The following is a 7,144-nucleotide window of genomic DNA, read 5'->3' as shown; positions in this document are numbered from 1 at the left end:
AAGCTATATTAAAAAGAGGGGCAAAATTCTTGTTACTATTAGGAGACGTAGATGAACACTGAAAACACCTCTGATGAAGTTCACCACCAGCTACTTGAAAAAATCAAGAGTTTGTTAAGAAAAACCTAATAAACAAAGCTGAAGACTGGCCAATATCAATGGCACTTCCCAATTTCAATGAATCGCAGGCAAATTAGCCCATACAAAATATATCTTCAACATTCTATCAGTGCCATCCTTTCAAAATACATCTAACGAGGTAAATATGGAGGCATTCCACCCAGAGAACCAGCGCCTGAATGCAACGTTCTAGGCAATGGAGACTGCCCGAGTTGGGAACTCTGATATGCATTCAATCCTTGTAGAGCAGCTGCCTGGGACCCATAAACCCGAAGAACACTGGGATTAACACTGCCAGCACTGCCACGCTGAGACCGATAACCCCCCAAGCTCGGGTGCACTCCATATGACCCTACTGATCTAAGCGAGTTCTGAACAAATGGTGAAAACGCAGGCGCCTGTGACACTGAAGATGGATTGAGTGAAGCTGCCAATGCATGATTAGCGGACGTTAAAAGAAAGTGATTCAACCCAGGAATTTTCTAGTTTTGACTGGCCAAAATAGCATTAAATGCCTGACTGATCCTGGGAGCATGGTCCTGATTAAAAGGCAATGAGCTGCTAAGAACACCGTTTGCTGCCCCGACAGATGCCAATATTGAACCCGCGTCGTGGGTCAGCAAAAGGTCATTGGGGTGCAGAGTGCTGCTAACAAGGGTATGCGTGTTCCTCTACATGCTACCCTCTGCTGCCCGCTTGCAGTTCATGGAATGACCTTCTATACTTTTGTTCGGCTGCTCCAAAGCCTTCTTAGCACCCTCAACAGTCTTGTAAATGAAAAGCGCAAAACCTTTGGACTTTCCCATCTGTTTATCAAAACCTAACAGCCCTTCATCGACTTCGTCATATTTCAAAAAAATGTTTAGCAATTTCTCCACTGGAATATCGGCCAGAACATTGCTCACATAGATTTTCCACCCTGTGTTCTTGGTGTGGGGTTCACTGGCATTAGGCCAACAGACGCCATCTGTCAAGCAATCATCTTGCTATCGATTTTCTTGCTGGGCTCCTTTAGGGCTTTCTCGGCATCTTCCATGTGCATAAATGTAACGAATCCGTAACCTTTGTATTTTCCAGTGCCCTTGCTAGGTTACGGATTTTCCAGTGGCCTTGTCCATGATGACAGTGAATTCTTCCAGCTTGTTCTATTGGGAGATGTTAAGTGTAAAGTCAAATTCAAGCAGGATTCTAGATCCTTCTAGATCATATTTTTCTAGTTCTCTAGGATTCTAGATCTTTCTACACCGCTCTTAGTTTCTAGATCATTCCAGATCTCCATCTACATGATTCTAGATCTCCATCTGAATCACATACAGTATTCTAGATCCTTGTTCCACCTCTATAAATTTGTAATTTCTATGGCCAAGAAAAGCAAGCCAAGGCCCAAGCTTGTTATGTAATGTAAAGTAATTTCTATTCTCTAGTGATTGTTTTATCTATTCCGTTGTTGATGACTGAGTAATCTTGTTGTTTCTCCATTTTTCTGTCTCTATGAATTATTCTCTACTTTTGTCATCTAAGTCTCTGAGTATAAATTTGCTGTGTGTTATGTATGCTCTGATCTAACAACTAGTATCGAAGCTAGGGTGAAATATCCATTGTGCAAGCCGCTTAGTGCAATTGCCTTACTCTGGTAGTGTTTGTTAAAACGTTGGCTGTTACCTCTGGAGCTGTTGAAGGATCTGTCCAGGAAATTGGAAATCCCTGCAAAGAAGAGAGTCCAGGAAATAGCTAAGGAATGTTGGAACTAAAAGACAGTTGGTGCTGGAGTTTGAAAAGTGGAGACTAGTGGACATTGTAGTTGAAACGTGGTATTCGTAAGTTTGTTTTTACATCAAGCTTGCATGTATACGTCATGTTTTTTCTCAGACCAACATATGTGTGTGAAATGTGAAAAGGTTAAAACATTATATATGTTTTTATATTTATTATGAAAATATATAATTATATGTTCGAATTTTGAAAAGTATATTTTGAAAAGGAGTACGAATTTTGAAAAGGGTATTTTAAAACGAGGAAGGTCATTATTACTAAATTTTAAAGAGTAATAATTAAAGTTTTATTTTTAAGTGGAGTTTTTGTGTTTTGGGGCATGAATTTGATTGAAAATGGACACAGCAGTTACAGATATGGAGAAGTTGAGCGAGGCTAATTTTTCCCTATGGAAATCGCAGATGGAGGATATACTGATTTTAAAGGATCAGTATTTGTTGATTGAGGGCACAACAAAGAAACGCTCATCGATGACAAATGGAGAGTGGAATAAGCTAGATAGAAAGGCGATTACAACAATCCGCCAATATTTAGCAAAGAATTTTTATTTCAATGTGTCTGGAGAAAAGACGATAAAAGGATTATTGAAGAAGCTCCATGATCTATATGAGAAGAACACAGCATCAAAGAAAGTGTTCTTGATGAAGAAGCTTTATAATCTCAAAATGAAGGAGGATGCTTCAGTTGTTGAGCACTTGAATGCATTTAATATTATTACTAATGAACTTTCCTCTGTTAAAATCATTTTAGATGATGAAATCAGAGCTATTTTGCTAATGTTTTCTATGCTAGACAGCTGGGAAAATTTAATTGTAGCTATGAGAACTTCAACAATTATAGGGACCCTAAAGTTTGATGATGTCAACAGAAGTTTAATGAATGAGGAGCTGCAACGCAACTCAATTGAGGAAAACCAGGGAGGATAGGCTCTAGCTCTAGCTAATCATGGTAGGAGAATGGATCAAGGCCGGCAGGGGTGATCAAGATTGAGAGGCCGATCAAAATCAACGAGAGGTAGAATCATCTGCTTTCATTGTGGCAAACCTGGGCACATGAAGAAAGAATTTTGATTTTGGAAGAAAGGACAAAAGGATCAGAGACCGTCTAGTACAAATCACAAGTCATCGAGCAAAAATGAAGCTGAGACTACTGCTGTAGCCACAGATGGTGATGTGTTGTTTACTGTTTCAGTATATGGTGCATGTATATATACATCTAGTAGTAGCTTTGATTGGATCCTTGACTCTGGCGCATATCACCATGTAACCTCATGCAAAGATAGTTTTGCTTCATATAATCCTCGTGATTATGGTAGAGTGCATTTGGGGAATAATCATTTTTGCGGTATTGTTGGAGTGGGAGATGTCCAAATCAAGATGAAAGATGGACAAGGTAATATGTTGAAATAGGTCAGGCATGTACCAGAAATGTGCATGAGTTTAATCTCTATGGGACGACTGGATGATGAAGGCTATTCGACAAGCTTTGGAAAAGGAGGTTGGAAAATTAGAAAAGGTGCATTGGTCATGGCCAAAGGACCCAAGACAGGAACATTATACACATTGATGACATTGACAGGAAAATCAGATTTGGCTGCTGTCATAAAAGAAGGAAATTCAACAAATCTGTGGCATAAGCGTTTGGGTCACATGAGCGAGAAGGGCTTAAATATCATGGTTGGTAAAAATTTATTGTCAGGTTTGAAATCCTACAATCTTGATCTTTGTGATAATTGTATATATGGTAGACAAAGAAGAGTTTCATTCCTTAGAGGTGGCCATGACAGAAAGAAAAATGTGTTAGAATTTGTACACTCAGATGTGTTTGGGCCTATTAACATCAAACCATTAGGAGGAGCATGATATTCTGTAACATTTATAGATGATGCATCCAGGAAGGTTTGGGTATATCCTATGAAAAGTAAAAGTGAAGTGTTTGGAACATTTCAAAAATTCCATGTTGCTATTGAGAGAGACACTAACAAATTGCTTAAGTGTTTAAAAACAGATAATGGTGGAGAATATTGCTCAAATTCATTTAAGGAATATTGTAACAGGTTTGGCATAAAGCATGAGAAGACTATGCCTAGTACTCCTCAAAAAAATGGTGTCGCAGAAAGGATGAATCACACCATTATGGAAAAGGTACAAAGTATGTTGTCCAATTCCAGTTTGGAGAAGAATTTTTGGGCTTAGGACCACTTGCTACCTCATAAATAGATCTCCAACTACAGCCTTGGATGGCGGTATCCCTAAAGAAGTTTGGACTGGTAAGAATTTGAATTATTCTCACTTGAAAATCTCTGGATGTGAAGCATTCATACATATTCCCAAAGAAAATAGAACTAAGCTAGATGATAATTCTATGAAATGCATTTTTTTGGGATATGAAGATGAATATTTTGGTTATTGTCTATGAGATCCATTCAAACATAAAATTATTAGAAGCAAGGATGTTATATTTAATGAGTCAGAAATGTTCAAGAGGATTGTAGGTGACTTGGAGGTCAAGAAGGTTATTGACAGGTTTGAAGAGCAGCAGGAAAGCATCCCACCAATGCAATAAAATGAACAGAAAATTCAGGAAATCAAGAACAACAAGTGGAAAATGATGAACAACATGAAGAAGGAATCTTGCAGGAACCTTTACAGGAGATTCAACTTGATAATGCACCACAACAGTTGGTTCACAGATCTTCTAGGCCTCATAAGCCTTCACAAAGGTATCCTCCTTCAAACTATATTTTATTGACTGATGAAGGTGAACCTAATTGTTTTCAAGAATCTTGTAATGTTGATCACAGTAAAGAATGGAAGAAAGCAATGGAAGAAGAAATGAACTCTTTGCAAGAAAATAAAACTTGGGAGTTGGTAAACCTCCCAGAAGGTAGAAATGCTTTACAAAATAAATGGGTGTACAGGATTAAGCATGAAGGTGACGAAAAGAAGGAGAGGTATAAAGCAAGGCTGGTGGTGAAAGGTTTTTCCCAAAAAGAAGGTCTTGACTTCACTAAAATTTTCTCACCTGTTGTTAAAATGTCTTCCATTAGAGTCATTCTTGGTCTAGTTGCTACTTTAGACCTAGAATGTGAACAGTTAGATGTAAAAATTGCATTCCTTCATGGTAAATTGGAGGAATAAATTTATATGGACCAACCAGAAGGCTTCATAGAAAAAGGCAAAGAAGGCCTTGTTTGTAGGTTGAAGAAGAGTCTCTATGGTTTGAAACATGCACCTTGACAATGGTACAAGAAATTTGATTCATTCATGTTGGAACATGGTTTTTAGAGGCTGGAAGCTGACCATTGTGTCTATGTCAAGAGATATGATCAAGGAAAGTATATCATATTATTGTTATAGGTGGATGACATGTTGATTGTTCGGCATGATAAGAATAAGATCAATAGGTTGAAGAAAGATTTGGGTAGAAAATTTGCAATGAAGGATTTGGTACCAGCACAATAGATATTGGGCATGCGGATTATGCGTAATAGGAAAAACAAAAGGTTGTGGCTGTCACAACAAAAATATATCAAGAAGGTGCTTGACAGGTTTAATATGAAGGATGCCAAGCCAGTTGGTACACCCCTTGCAGCCCACTTCAATATGAGTACTGAATTATGTCCTAGTGATGACAAGGAGAGAGAAGACATGAGCAAGATTCCTTATGCTTTAGAAGTTGGCAGTTTGATGTATGCCATGGTATGCACATGACCAGACATTGCATATTCAGTGGGAGTAGTGAGTAGGTTCCTTGCCAATCTAGGCAAAAAACATTGCCGAGCAGTAAAATGGATTTTGAGGTATCTCAAGGGTACTAGTCATTATCGTTTATGTTTGGTCATGATGAGATTGTGCTTGAAGGATTTACAGATGTGGATATGGATGGAGATATGGATACCAGAAAGTCCACTACAGGTTATTTGTATACATTTGTAGGTGCAGTAGTATCTTGGGTGTCAAGGCTACAAAGAATAGTAGCCTTCTCTACAACAGAAGCAGAGTACATAGCTGCGACAGAAGCTTGTAAAGAGATGTTGCGGATGCAGCGATTCCTAGGAGAGATAGGAATAAAGCAGGACAAGTATGTGTTATATTGTGATAGTCAGAGTGCCACTCACTTGGCGAAAAACCCAGAATTTCATTCAAAAACCAAGCACATTGACTTAAGGTACCATCGGATCCAGCATGTGTTGGAGGAAGAACAGTTATCCTTAGAAAAGATCCATATAGATAAGAACCCTGCTGATATGCCCACTAAGATTCTACCATGAAATAAACATGAGCTATGTAGAAGCATGGTAGGACTTGGTGTGACTTGATGACTCTTATTTGGCTTCAAGTGGGAGAATGTTAAGTGTGAAGCCAAATTCACACAGGATTCTAAATCCTTCTAGATCAGATCTTTCTAGATCTCTAGGATTCTAGATCTTTCTAAATCACCATTAGTTTCTAGATCATTCTAGATCTCCATCTAAATCACATACAGGATTCTAGATCCTTCTTCTCCCTCTATAAATTTGTAGTTTCTCTAGCCAAGGAAAGCAAGCCAAGGCCCAAGCCTGTTATGTAATGTAAAGTAATTTCTGTTCTCCAATGATTGTTTTATCTATTCCATTATTTTTGACTAAGTAATATTTTTGTTTCTCCATTTGTCTATCTCTGTGAATTATTCTTTGCTTCTGTTGTCTAAGTCTCTGAGTATAAATCTATCGTGTGTTATGTATGCTATGATCTAATAGGAGAAAACAAACATCAAAGCCTCGAACTTAGTGTCCTGGCCGAGCCCATGGACAAATATTTTTCTTTGCATCGGATCCTTGTCAGCAAGTTTTCAAATATTTTCTAGAAGTTGTGGGTCTTTCTTACCGTCCTCAGAGATGATGTCCATTAGTTTCTCCTTGCTGAAAGGCTCTAGTAGCTTCTTCAAGTATTCTTCATCTTCCTCGATTTTGGATTCGTTGCTACCATCGGCTTTAGAAAACCCTTGGTAACTCATAAATACCCTTAATAACATCCTCCTCACTGCCATCATGAATCAATATCTATTTCACTTTATTCATGCATAAACTAGATGCATCTCCAAATGATCTAATGAGATCTTTGATGTACCTCCATTCCCCCACTGATGCTTCCCCACCAAGTAGCAAATTGTCGACAAACATTAAATGCAAGATGAAAATGTTCCTGGATACACTAACCCCTTTGATAAATTTATTATCCTTTGCCACTCTCATTTTCTGCTAAAGTAA

The 7,144-nt window shown here is 38.2% G+C and overlaps 1 pseudogene; it reads right to left on the bottom strand.

The window, feature by feature from the left end:
* Positions 1–251: 251 nt before the first annotated feature.
* On the bottom strand, positions 252–1,916 carry LOC149259940 (UBP1-associated protein 2B-like; annotated as a pseudogene).
* Positions 1,917–7,144: the final 5,228 nt, after the last annotated feature.

Source organism: Pinus tabuliformis, chromosome 6, assembly GCF_031772625.1.
Source record: "Pinus tabuliformis cultivar Carrire ecotype Pingquan chromosome 6, CPIR1, whole genome shotgun sequence".
Taxonomy (NCBI): domain Eukaryota; kingdom Viridiplantae; phylum Streptophyta; class Pinopsida; order Pinales; family Pinaceae; genus Pinus; species Pinus tabuliformis.
This window is presented reverse-complemented; position numbering and strand designations above follow the sequence as displayed.